Source organism: Triticum urartu, chromosome 2A (assembly GCF_056163025.1).
Source record: "Triticum urartu cultivar PI428250 chromosome 2A, HENAU_Tu73, whole genome shotgun sequence".
Taxonomy (NCBI): Eukaryota; Viridiplantae; Streptophyta; class Magnoliopsida; order Poales; family Poaceae; genus Triticum; species Triticum urartu.
In genome coordinates, this window is record NC_141874.1 from 168,248,874 (window position 1) to 168,262,549 (window position 13,676).

Sequence of the window (13,676 nt, forward strand, 5' to 3'; positions counted from 1 at the left end):
CGTTGAAGACGGGCATGGACTCCACTACCTGCTCCAATCGTCGCGGAGGAACTAGGGCGTAGGAGCGCCCTCCAACCTCGCCACGTCGCCCCCGACCAGAGATTGGAGGACCACAGCCAGATCTCCGTCGGCCAAGGCCGCGGGGCTCGGATGGGGCCTCCACATCGGAAGTGAGTACTGCCGAAGCGGAGCCAGCTGGTGCTCCAAGAATTCTCTCAGCAGCGACGCGCCGGTCAGCTTCGCCGCCGCCATGTTGGCCGGCCTCAGATCCGCGTCCATCTTCTCCAACACCAGCTTCGCGCGGGGGTCCGCGAGCTCCGCTCGACCCCAATCGCTGGAGCTCGTGGGCTGCTCCGTGGGCAAGATCAACCGAGGGTGGATGCGCCCTGCATCCACCAAGACCCTCTTACTCCTGAAGCCCTCAATCCTTTTCCCTGGGTTCGAAATGGCAATGGCGCCACCGTACGCGATGAAGCTCGCGCACGCGGAAGCAGGACCGCGAGAGGTCCGGAGGTAGAAGTAGTGGCGCATCAAGGCCACTGAGGGCTGCACCCCTACGTGAGCCTCACAGTAATAGGCGAAGATTGCCAGGAGAAGGACGGAGTTGGGGTGGAGATGCAGAGCCTGTAGCTTATAATGGCGGAGGACAGAGAAGAAGAACTCGGAGAAAGGAGGCACCAGGCCAGCGGCAATGGCACTTACGAAGAACGGATAGAAGGTGCTCCCTTGACCCTCGGGGGTGCAGGAGCCGTCCTTGAACACCTTCGCCCCATTGATGCCCCGCGCCGTCGCCATCCGGCGCAACCGGGCAAGGCTCGCCTCCGACACGTTCGGCGAGTCCAGGGCAGACGAGTACCAAGCTACGGCCGGGGGCTGACGAGGCGCCATGGCTTCCTAGGTCACACGGTCGGAGTAGATCTGGAAATTTTGGAGGAAGGAAGGAGAGGCGCAAGAAAGGGGATTTGAGAAGCAACCGGGGAAAGCAAGAAGCAAAGCCTATGTGGATGCCGCTCCTTTATCAACTCGCGCGGTTGCTAAGGCGCCCACGTCCAATCAACCGCCACGCGGCGCCCATGGCCGCAGGCTGTTAGGGCCCGCGGCGCTTCGCTCTTGCCCTTCCGCCTCCCGGCACGGCCAAGTCCGGGCGCGCCTTGGGCCCAGGGGCTACTGTCGGCGTTCTGGGAACGGGGGTCCCCAGACTTGCCTGCCTGCGGCCTGCGGCGTGGCTCAAAGGGGAGCCCAGCACGGCCCATCTTCACCAACACAGACCCAAGACCCTCGCGAGGGGCCAAGCCTTGCGGGGCGGACGACGCGGAGTTTCCTCAGGCACGGCCTCATCAGGTTGGCTCGCGAGGAGGCGGAGAGATCAAGGCGGGGTACCTCACGAGGTGCCTGTGACGCAAGCATGACGACCAAGGGCGCCAGGCGGGTGCCAGCCCCCGCAGTGTCCTCCTTTTCCCTTTGGTGCAAAGGGGGCAAGCGCAGCCGCGGAGTACCGAGGCATCGGGCAAAGGTTGCCATTTCGGTGCAACAAGACTAAGACCAGGAGGACTGCAAGACGGAGGTCATCGTGGAGCCCAAGACAGCGTCACCACCAGAGCTTTGTGCAGGCGAAGACTACTTTTGTCAGGATAACTGGTACTAGCTGTCCCCTTTCAAATTAGCCCGCCATTGTTGGCTCCCTTCCCGCTCGATATTTGGGAAGAGGACCAGGGCCTCTATAAATAGGAGCAGCCACCCACAGGGAGCCAGAGAGGTTGGAGATCGGATCAGTTGGAGGTTGGAGATCAACAATCGGAGAGAGAGAGAGAAGAGGGTGACTGGACTCCTCCCAGCAGTTCATCGCCCCAGCCAAGAACATACCCTCGCGAGGCTGTTCTTCCTTGTATTGTTCATCATCATCAGACCAAGAGGCAATCCACCACACCACACACTGGAGTAGGGTATTACACCACAACGGTGGCCCGAACTAGTATAAACCCTGTGTCTCTTGTGTTGTTCTTTCCATAGCTTAGATCTTAGCGAGGCGGAGGGGTGTAGGTAGGTAGGAGGCGAAATCTCCACGCGCACCCCAGTGTTCGAACCTCAAGGGTCTGCCGGAACCCGAAATCCGACAATGTCAATATGAACTTTTGTCTTGAATCTTTAGGATCTGAATATTCATACCACAATTAAGAAGATTTACATTGAAATTATGCTAAATAGCACTCTGCATCAAAAATTCTGTTTTTATCATTTACCTACTCAAGGACAAGCAGGAATTAAGCTTGGGGATGCTTGATACATCTCCAACGTATCTATAATTTTTGATTGCTCCATGCTATATTATCTACTGTTTTAGACATTATTGGGCTTTATTTTCCACTTTTATATTATTTTTGGGACTAACCTATTAACCGGAGGCCCAGCCCAGAATTGCTGTTTTTTGCTTGGTTTAGGGTTTCAAAGAAAAGGAATATCAAATGGAGTCCAAATGGAATGAAACCTTCGGAAACCTGATTTTCTCATCAGATAAGATCCAGGAGACTTGGACCCTCCGTCAAGAAAGCCATGAGGTGCTCACGAGGGCAGGGGGCGCGCCCCCTCCCTTGTGGGCCCCTCGAAGCTCCACCGACGTACTTCTTCCTCCTATATATATCCACGTACCCCCAAACGGTCGGGGACGGAGCCAAAAACCTAATTCCACCGCCGTAACTTTCTGTATCCACGAGATCCCATCTTGGGGCCTGTTCCGGAGCTCCGCCGGAGGAGGCATCGATCATGGAGGGCTTCTACATCATCATCCAAGCCCCTCCGATGAAGTGTGAGTAGTTTACTTCAGACCTACGGGTCCATAGCTAGTAGCTAGATGGCTTCTTCTCTCTTTTTGGATCTCAATACAATGTTTTCCCCCTCTCTCGTGGAGATCTATTCGATGTAATCTTCTTTTTGCGGTGTGTTTGTTGAGACCGATGAATTGTGGGTTTATGATCAAGTCTATCTATGAATAGTATTTGAATATTCTCTGAATTCTTTTATGTATGATTAGTTATCTTTGCAAGTCTCTTCGAATTATCAGTTTGGTTTGGCCTACTAGATTGGTTGTTCTTGCCATGGGAGAAGTGCTTAGCTTTGGGTTCAATCTTGCGGTGTCCTTTCCCAGTGACAGAAGGGGCAGCAAGGCACGTATTGTATTGTTGCCATCGAGGATAACAAGATGGGGTTTTTATCACATTGCATGAAGATATCCCTCTACATCACGTCATCTTGCTTAAGGTGTTACTCTGTTTTTAACTTAATACTCTAGATGCATGCTGGATAGCGGTCGATGAGTGGAGTAATAGTAGTAGATGCAGAATCGTTTCGGTCTACTTGTCTCGGACGTGCTGCCTATATACATGAGCATACCTAGATATTCTCATAACTATGCTCAATTATGTCAATTGCTCAATAGTAATTTGTTCACCCACCGTAGAATACTTATGCTTTTGAGAGAAGCCACTAGTGAAACCTATGGCCCTCGGGTCTCTTTCTCATCATATCAATCTCCATCACTTTACTATTGATTTGTTTTTACTTTTCTTTTACTTTATTTATTTTGCATCTCTATACCAAAAATACCAAAAAATATATTATTTATCATCTCTATAAGATCTCACTTTCGTAAGTGACCGTGAAGGGATTGACAACCCGTAAGCGCGTTGGTTGCGTTGAGCTATTGTTTTTGTGTAGGTACGAGGGACTCGAGCATAGCCTCCTACTGGATTGATACCTTGGTTCTCAAAAACTGAGGGAAATACTTACGCTACTTTCCTGCATCATCCCTTCCTCTTCGGGGAAATCCAATGCAGTGCTCAAGAGGTAGCATCTGACATCGCACACGCTTTGCAAATGGCAACTGTGTGCATGCTTGCACATGTTTCCTCTCTGTGAACCATCTCTGATTATGGTGCATATCGCAAACATTTGTGTTTTACAAACCGCGTGTGCTGTAACAACCTAGAGAGCGTAATTTCACCGTAATTTAATTGTTGCTTTCCCAAATTGTATTGGATTTGGATTTGAATTTGAATGCATGCTACAACTTTATTCATATCCACCAGGTTCAAACAACCAATGCATTATTTGATTCATAGGTACATATGTTCCATAATTACATAAGAACCAAATAAAGAATGATGAACCACAGTTGTATACTTGTACTATTAAAGACGGTAAAGAAAGAGGTGAAATATATTCTGGTTGCTGAACAAGGTGAAGCAGAATGCCCATATTGTGCCCTCCTCCATGCAGAAGGCACACACGACTCTAGTCCAACCCCTTGTGATGGCCGACTGCCCATCCTTCACGGTCTTCATGAAAACATCTAGATAATCATCGTGTTCTAGTAGAAATTCTTTAACCTTTGCATGCCCGCCAATCATGTAGTTTGAGAGGTAATCTTGAGTAAATTGCTTTGACAACCACTGCAAAGGAAAAAGATTCAGACATTGTCATCTAACACAACTCATTATGGGCAGTAAAAAGAAGGCTGCAGAGTTCTTACTTACCATCCTGTAGTTCGTTGTTGTCTTTGATAAAGTGTAAACAAATAGTTTAATTGCCATCTTTGGACCCATTTTACTAACAATCTTTATCAGCTTCCTCACTTGATGTTGGTTCATCAATATCTCATTGCCCCATACACAGAAAGGGTCGAAACGCGGATCTTTACAATTGACAAATATACCTAAAAGCACCAAGTTAATATTAGAAGCTAAACAGCATTTGCACAATGATGTAGTACACCACTCTTTTATAATATGTCTATATACATTCGTATGTGGTAGTCCATTTGAAATCTCTAAAAAGACAAATATTTAGGAACGGATGGAGTATCTTATAACATCCAATATACTCACATATTAGATGAATTAACATCTTATATTATGGGCGGGAAGGAGTTTAGTTCATTCTTACAAATTATCTGCTGCTGTATCCATGGGTTATAGTTAGTTTGAGCTAGTTCGGGATCAAATAGCCCTAAAGTATATCTAAACATGAGGGCTAGTTTGAGCTAGTTGCATCTATAAACCACCCAAAAAAACTAGTATCCAACCCAAGAGGTGCTAATTGGAGCTAGTTCTCCTAGTGCATTTATTGTCAATCTAACCCTGCCATCCAAACAACTCTTTGGATGGAGTTAGTTCAGTATTTGTAATGAGCTAGAAGCTAACTCTAACCTCTAGCTAAGTTGAGTATACAAACATGGCTGTGTTGTTGCTGTTGCTGCTGCTGCTCTTCTACGTATATCTAGACATCATTAGAACATTAATGTAACACTCTTCCTTGTTGCTATGTAGCCTAGGATTGCATATTTAGACATTAAGTACAGTGCATGTTGCTATGTAGCCTCAGATATATTACATATGTCCCTAGTTAACCTAAGGAAAAATTGGTTGCAGATATATTCAGTTAAAAGTCCGATTCACCAATTAGTCCCTTATTAGCCGGCGGCCTATATGGTACCAGCTACCGATATCCTGAACAGTGAGCAGATATAAGCCATGGGATGAAACTAACCTCGATGGAAAACAACATTCGTTCCAAAAATTGTCCTATGTAGGTACATCAAGAAGCATGTTAAGCACAACAGGCTAAACATCAACCAAAATTACACATGGTAGACAAAATAATCTCCAAAAGATAGCTTCAGTGTGTAGGTTTAAGCATAAAGCAAACAAGTGGAAAGGTGTGCTAACTTCAACATGCCAAATATTTAACAACAAGCAAACATGTTCATTCAAACTGGTATTGTGCCGGTCTAAGTACACTGGTTATGGTTAAATGAAAATGGAAAGGCATGTTAACTACAAGATGCAGCAACCAAATGTAGTCATTCATAGTGGTATTGTTGAAACTGGTACAGATGAAATTGAACTGCACAGTTCATACTTGCACATATAGAACATCACGTTGTGAATAACTGGAATAAACAAGGCATACTACGAACAACCAAAGATAGCATTTGAAACTGAACATACGCTAACTACAAACAACCGAACAATCAAAAAACTTTAAAAGAGGCATATGCTAGCTATAACAGGCTTAACAACAAGCAAATATATGCATTCCTATCGGTATGTTTAAAACTAGATTGATGAAATGTACTGCACAGTAAATAATTGCACATATAGAGCATCACATTGTGAACAACTGAAATAAAGAAGGCATACTGCAAACAACCAGATATAGCAATTAAAACTAGACATATTGTCACTACACTACAAAAGGGACTCGACAAAACAAATCATGGGTTTCCCCCTGTGAAGAGGCACGGCAAAACAAATCATGGGTTTCCTCACTTGTCACGGATGGGCTCGTTCCCATGGGAAGAGCATGAACCCTGGATGCGCTCCATGTTGTCGCAGATGGGCTCCTTCCCCTTGGAAGAGCACGACTGTAGGGTGCCCTCCCTAATGTCGCAGACGGGCACTTTCCCCTTGGAAGAGCAGATTTGATCTTTCCCCTTGGAAGAGACGGAGAGGGTGCCCTCATGGTCACCATCGATGAGGTCTGACTTGGAAGCTGTGGATCCCAAGCCAGCGTTGCAGAACGTATCCTTCAGAAATGACAAAAGGGGCTCGATGGCGATGTAGAATGGCAAATTGTTGACAGCGAGCCAGAGGAGATCAGCGGCGGGACCATGGATGAGATTGATGGTGGTTGAACCCGAGGGGTTGGGGGTGGGCCACTTAACCCATGACACAACCCGCCTCAGGGCATCGCTGTCGATGACCTTGATGTCGTAGCCGATGGACAAGACATTCCCGCATACTCTAGTCCGCTGCTTGAGTGCCTGCTGCCAGTAATGGTCGTCAACTTCCTCGGCGACATCGGGCGAAGAGACGATTATACACCTCTTTTGGGCCAGTCGCTCCTCGAGCTCCATGGGAAGCGTAGTCGGGCTTAGGCTGCAACGCTCTGGAGTGGGGGATGGGGATGGGGATGCGGATCTGTGGGAAAGGGGGCATTTGGCAGGCGTCATCTAAGAAACTCAGGGAGGCCTGGGTATGGAGATCGGTGGGTAAGCTGCACGGGAAAACCAGCAAATGTTGACAATGGAGGCCTTGCGGCGGCAGCGGCGGCGGGGACTTTGCTAGGGTTTCGAGCGAGGGAGGGGTGTGTGTGTATGCACACACCCGAGGAGGTTTTGGTGCGTGTGTGGAGGGGGGCGCAGGGTGTTTGAGGAAATGACGCGGGTACTGAAAATTTTACTACGCGGGAGTCAAAGGCGGGAGTGAGATGCCGGGCTATTGAAATTTTTGATGATAGTGCATTGCGCACGATCCGGAGATAACAACTGTGTGTTATGAAACAGAAAAACCCTCAAGGCTGGTAGATATTTTCTAGGGATGCAAGCAGGATTGGGAACAAGAAACATCGCACACGGTCCGAAGATAACAACCGTGTGTTATGAAACAGAAAAACCCTCGAGGTGGGCAGATATTTTTGAGAGGGGGAGCCTCGTGGAGCCCAATGTATTGTGCGGATGTGTGTGTGACAAGTGCACCGGCATGGCACATGGTTAGTTTGAGTGAACCGTTTCTGTTGCGTCATTCAACTTGTCTAATGTTCATAAATTTGGTGAAAAATGACGCGGGAGAGGGTTAGAACACGAACACACTTGCATGTGGACCAAATTTATGTATCAAAAGGGTGGTTTGATTTTCAAATACCAAATGCAACTTCGATGTGGCACCTCTCTCGCAAAGCGCACGGTATTGCTTGCCCCCACCCCCACCCCTCGTGTCGGCACAAAGGGAATCCTAAGCTATGAATGCATGCCCCCTCCCCCTCAACCGAGGTTCACCTATCAAAGTGTGAAGTTGCTAGCAGCCCCCCTCCTCCCTCGTGTCGGCATGTAGGGAATCCTAATCTATGAATGCATGCCCCCCAACCGAGGTTGACCGTACCAAAGTGCCAAGTAGCTAGCAGCCCCCCTCCCTCATGTCGACAGGAAGGGAATCCTAATCTATGAATGCATGCCCCCCAACTGAGGTTCACCTAGCAAAGTGTGAAGCAGAGATAGCAGCCCCGCCCCCTCCCTCGTGTCAGCACGAAGGGATTCCTAAGCTATGAATGCATGCCCCCAACAACCGAGGTTCACCTAGCAAAGTGCAAAGTAGCTAGCAGCCCCCTCCCTCATGTCTGCATGAAGGGAATCCTAGCTAAGCTATGAATGCATGCCCTCCCCCCCAACCGAGGTTCACCCTAGCAAAGTGCAAAGTAGCTACCAGCCACCCCTCCCTTGTGTCGGCACGAAGGGAATCCTAAGCTATGAATGCACATGCCCTCCCCCCCAACCAAGGTTCACCTAGCAAAGTGCGAAGTAGCTAGCAGACCCCCTCCCTTATGTCGGCACGAAGGGAATCCTAAGCTATGAATGCATGCCCTCCCCCCCAATCGAGGTTCACCCTAGAAAAGTGCTAAGTAGCTAGCAGCCACCCCTCCCTCGTGTCGGCACAATGGGAATCCTAAGCAATGAATGCACATGCCTCCCAACCGAGGTTCACCTAGCAAAGTGCGAAGTAGCTAGCAACCCCCTTGTGTCGGCACGAAGGGAATCCTAAGCTATGAGCATGCCCCCTCCCCCCCTACCGAGGTTCACCTAGCAAAGTGCTAAGTAGCTAGCAGCTTGCTACCTCTTGAGCACTGCGTTGGATTTCCCTGAAGAGGAGAGGATGATGCAGCAAAGTAGCATAAGTATTTCCCTCAGTTTTTGAGAACCAAGGTATCAATCCAGTAGGAGGCCACGCACGAGTCCCTCATACCTACACAAAAACAATAGCTCAACGCAACCAACGTGCTTAGGGGTTTTCAATCCCTTCACGGTCACTTACGAAAGTGAAATCTGATAGAGAAGATAAATAATATTTTTTTGGTATTTTTGGTATAGAGATGCAAAGTAAAAAGTAAAAGCAAAGTAAAAAGTAAAAGCAAAGTAAAAGCAAAGCAATAATAAAGTGATGGAGATTAATATGATGAGAAAGAGACCCGGGGGCCATAGGTTTCACTAGTGGCTTCTCTCAAGAGCATAAGTATTCTACGGTGGGTGAACAAATTACTATTGAGCAATTGACAGAATTGAGCATAGTTATGAGAATATCTAGGTATGATCATGTATATAGGCATCACGTCCGAGACAAGTAGACTGAAACAATTCTGCATCTACTACTATTACTCCACTCATCGACCGCTATCCAGCATGCATCTAGAGTATTAAGTTAAAAAAGAGTAACGCCTTAAGCAAGATGACATGATGTAGAGGGATAGTTTCATGCAATATGATAAAAACCCCATCTTGTTATCCTCGATGGCAAGATGACATGAAGAAGTACGTCGGTGGAGCTTCGAGGGGCCCACGAGGCAGGGGGCGCGCCCTAGGGGGGGCGCCCTCCACCCTCGTGACCGCCTCGTGGCTTTCTTGACGGAGGGTCCAAGTCTCCTGGATCTTATCTGATGAGAAAATCACGTTTCCGAAGGTTTCATTCCGTTTGGACTCCGTTTGATATCCCTTTTCTTCAAAACCCTAAAACAGGCAAAAAACAACAATTCTGGGACGGGCCTCCGGTTAATAGGTTAGCCCCAAAAATAATATAAAAGTGGATAATAAAGCCCAATAATGTCCAAAACAGTAGATAATATAGCATGGAGCAATCAAAAATTGTAGATACGTTGGAGACGTATCAAGCATCCCCAAGCTTAATTCCTGCTCGCCCTCGAGTAGGTAAATGACAAAAACAGAATTTTTGATGCGGAGTGCTACTTGGCATAATTTCAATGTAAATCTTCTTAATTGTGGTATGAATATTCAGATTCAAAAGATTCAAGACAAAAGTTCATGTTGACATAAAAATAATAATACTTCAAGCATACTAACAAAGCAATTATGTCTTCTCAAAATAACATGGCCAAAGAAAGCTATCCCTACAAAATCATATAGCTTGGCTATGCTCTATCTTCACCACACAAAGTATTTAAATCATGCACAACCCCGATGACAAGCCAAGCAATTGTTTCATACTTTTGACATTTTCAAAACTTTTTCGATCTTCACGCAATACATGAGCGTGAGCCATGGATATAGCACTATATGTGGAATAGAATGGTGGTTGTGGAGAAGACGAAAAAGGGAGAAGATAGTCTCACATCAACTAGGCGTATCAACGGGCTATGGAGATGCCCATCAATAGATATCAATGTGAGTGAGTAGGGATTGCCATGCAACGGATGCACTAGAGCTATAAGTATATGAAAGCTCAACAAAAGAAACTAAGTGGGTGTGCATCCAACTCGCTTGCTCACGAAGACCTAGGGCATTTTGAGGAAGCCCATCATTGGAATATACAAGCCAAGTCCTATAATGAAAAATTCCCACTAGTATATGAACACTACACCACGGTAGAGCTTCCGTGAGACACCAATGTGTCGACATAGGGTACCTTTGCCGACAGATAAGTTGTAGCTAACGCCAATGCCGGCAGAAGATGAAAGAGTCGGAGGACTTGTTGTGGGCAAAGGTATTGCCGACAGTTGTTTACTTCCCGACACTTTTTCAGTCGGCATACACCCTACCTACGCCGACAGATGGTATGTCCACATACACCCTACCTACGCCGACACTTTTTCAGACAAGATACACCCTACCTACGCTGACAGATAGCCTGTCCACATACACCCTACCTATGCCGACACTTTATTAGCCAGGTACACCATACCTATGCCAACAGATAGTATATCAACAAATACCCTACCTATAGTGACAGATATTGCCTTCTCCAACATATAAATTGCTGGTAAAGTGATGTGCAACCAAAACAATATACATATATATATATATAATTATCCATATATACAAGCTCTAAACAGATTCAATTATTAACCTCACATCCAGAAGCAGGTTCAAGATTAACACATATTGTATAACAATGAAAACATGTTCACAAACATGCATATACATTGAACACAAGTTGACAAACACATCAAATCTTGACAAAGCATAGTTTGACCATCTTAACAATCACCCAGAGCACACAAGTCACAAAAGGATGAGCACTATTTGCTGGTACGAGAGACTTCAGCTAGATGGTCTAGAACACACAAGTATGCATCCACATGCACAGAGTGCAAGCTCCAAAATACTCGAAACATCAAATTGTCTAGAAGACACATAAGATCCATGATTACAGGTTGGTTGGTCCATAAACACTGCAAAGTCATCACGTCCATGTGCACCAGTTCGCTAAGTGCCTGAAATTTTTTCACAAAAAATTGTCAAGAAAGTGGAATGAACTCAAGTTGTTCAAAGCTCATATGCAGATTAACACATATTCGATCAACAAATCCTCATGATATCATAGTTAACAATATATTTTCTACACAAGTTATAATTGGATCACATGGTACTATATAGAACTATGTTCCTGTGCTTGCACTTTTATCAACAAATGAAGGCATTGACCATTTGAAACAGAGTTCCTACAACCTAGTAGCTTCTTTTATAGACTATTACATAAGTACTCACTAAAGAAAAGACAACCTCTTTCGCAACCTCTCCAGAATTTCATGATTAAGAGCCACATAACCATGGATAGAAAAGGAAACCATGACACATATATACACAAGCAATTTAGTGTTAACACATAGGCTAGGCAACCTTGTAAAGTGACATTTTAGAAACTGTTCTTATGCAATAGCGCGTGAGCTAATTACTACTGAAACAGAAAATGTACCTAGTAGTTTCCTACTACAAGTCGCGGTCCTGGTTCCCGGTGGCGTAGCCTTTCCATCCACCATTCGTTTTCTGCTGCACATGCGCGACCATGGTTCCCAGCGAGGTAGTCATCCGTTCTCTACCCAATGCTCATGCTGCATGCTGGTGGTCGTGGTTCCCGGCTATTGTCGGCAAGACTAAATGAATTAGTAACTTGTTTCTCATCATCCATTGTAATTAATTATGACAAATATATGTAACTACACTATTTGCATCTATTTTTTACTCTGACCAGTGAGCGTGCACGTGCAATGCACGTATAACCAAATGAAGATATTTTTCTCATTCATCCTAGTCAAGAGGCAATTATTCAAATAAAATCCACAAAAATGTATAATAAATATACTACGCATTCACAACTCCCTAAATACTTCTTCCATCCCAAATAAGTGTCTCAACTTTAGTACAACTTTGTTACAAAGTTGAACACTTATTTTGGGACAAAGAGTAATATGGAACTGCCATTAACCACAAACTACAAAGTCTACACTAAATAACATAATCTTGGTATACAACCTTAGTGGGCTACCATAGTTTTTACACTGATGAAATAGCAGGTCTTAAGCATTTCCAGATAAGGATCTTCCTTACCTAGCAACACTAGTCATTTGAACCATTGTTTATTAGTTTGATGAAATAGCAGATAGTAAGCTGTTGTAGATAATGACCTCCCTTCCAGCTTATCCAAAAATAATATTATGATTTTATCTGAAACAGTGAAAGAATACTATTCAATTATAATTAACAAAAACATAATTTCTACAATATAAGCTTGAGAAAGATAGAGATAACAGTCAAGGATGACATGTCAAATTACAATGTAGATAGAGCATAAATGCAGCGTGTAAAAATATTCTGATATGCAGAGTGATACCAAGAGAAACAATGGCAAAGCACTAACTAGCAGGCGCTTGTATAACAAAGTAGGATCCCAGATCAAGCCACAGAGAAATAAAAAGTCTGGGCAATATAAATTATGGAAGTTCTGGAGCCATGACCATTGGTGAGATCTCCAATCATTGCAAACTTCACACATATCATGATAGCAGAAACAAAAATATGTTCCGACAGAACAATTTGTACGCATTGGAGCATGCTGATAAAATTTAATATGCTAGAACAAAGGTAGGCAATTTTGTAAAAGTAATGGTTTCGGTGAAGGTCATATTAGTCCATGGAGTAACCGCAATAGCAACCAATCAGTCCATGGAGTAACCAAAATAATAACATCCACTACAGAGTGGCTAGGTAGGGAGCGAGAGGCATACCTGAAATAGTGTTGCCGGACAATGGGGATGGCCTTGCAACATTGTGGTTGTCGAACCATCATGCCTGCTGAAGCTCCTTCTGCACCATCTCTTTTCCTTGCCTTTAGCAATCGCAAAATTAAGCACAAACTAACAACAGCATAATAAATGATTTTTTCTTCAATAACAAACTAACTTGCAGTACAGTTCTACAAGCAGTTAAGTCAATAAAGCTATAGGAGAAGATTTCGAACCATAGAAGTACAGGGAGATTGAAAACACAAGCCTGACATGTTCTTCGTAACAGATAATTTTGATTATTTGTTCTAAAGCCTACTTACTATGTCCTGAACTGAACCAAACTGAATTACACTGATTAATTTTCTACTAACAACGCTCTTCCAATACATCAACCAGGAAACAATTCCAAGATATACAAATAAGATCAACCTAAGCAGTTTACTTGTTACTCACAAGAGATACAAAATTTCAAATTGGCTTCAAGAAATAACATCTATTGGTACATATATTGTAATGCCCTTGATGCGGCTATATCTCCTATGTGTCGAAGCACGACTTAGAGGCATAACCGCATTGAAAGCAATGTCGCAAGTAAGGTAATCTTCACAACAACC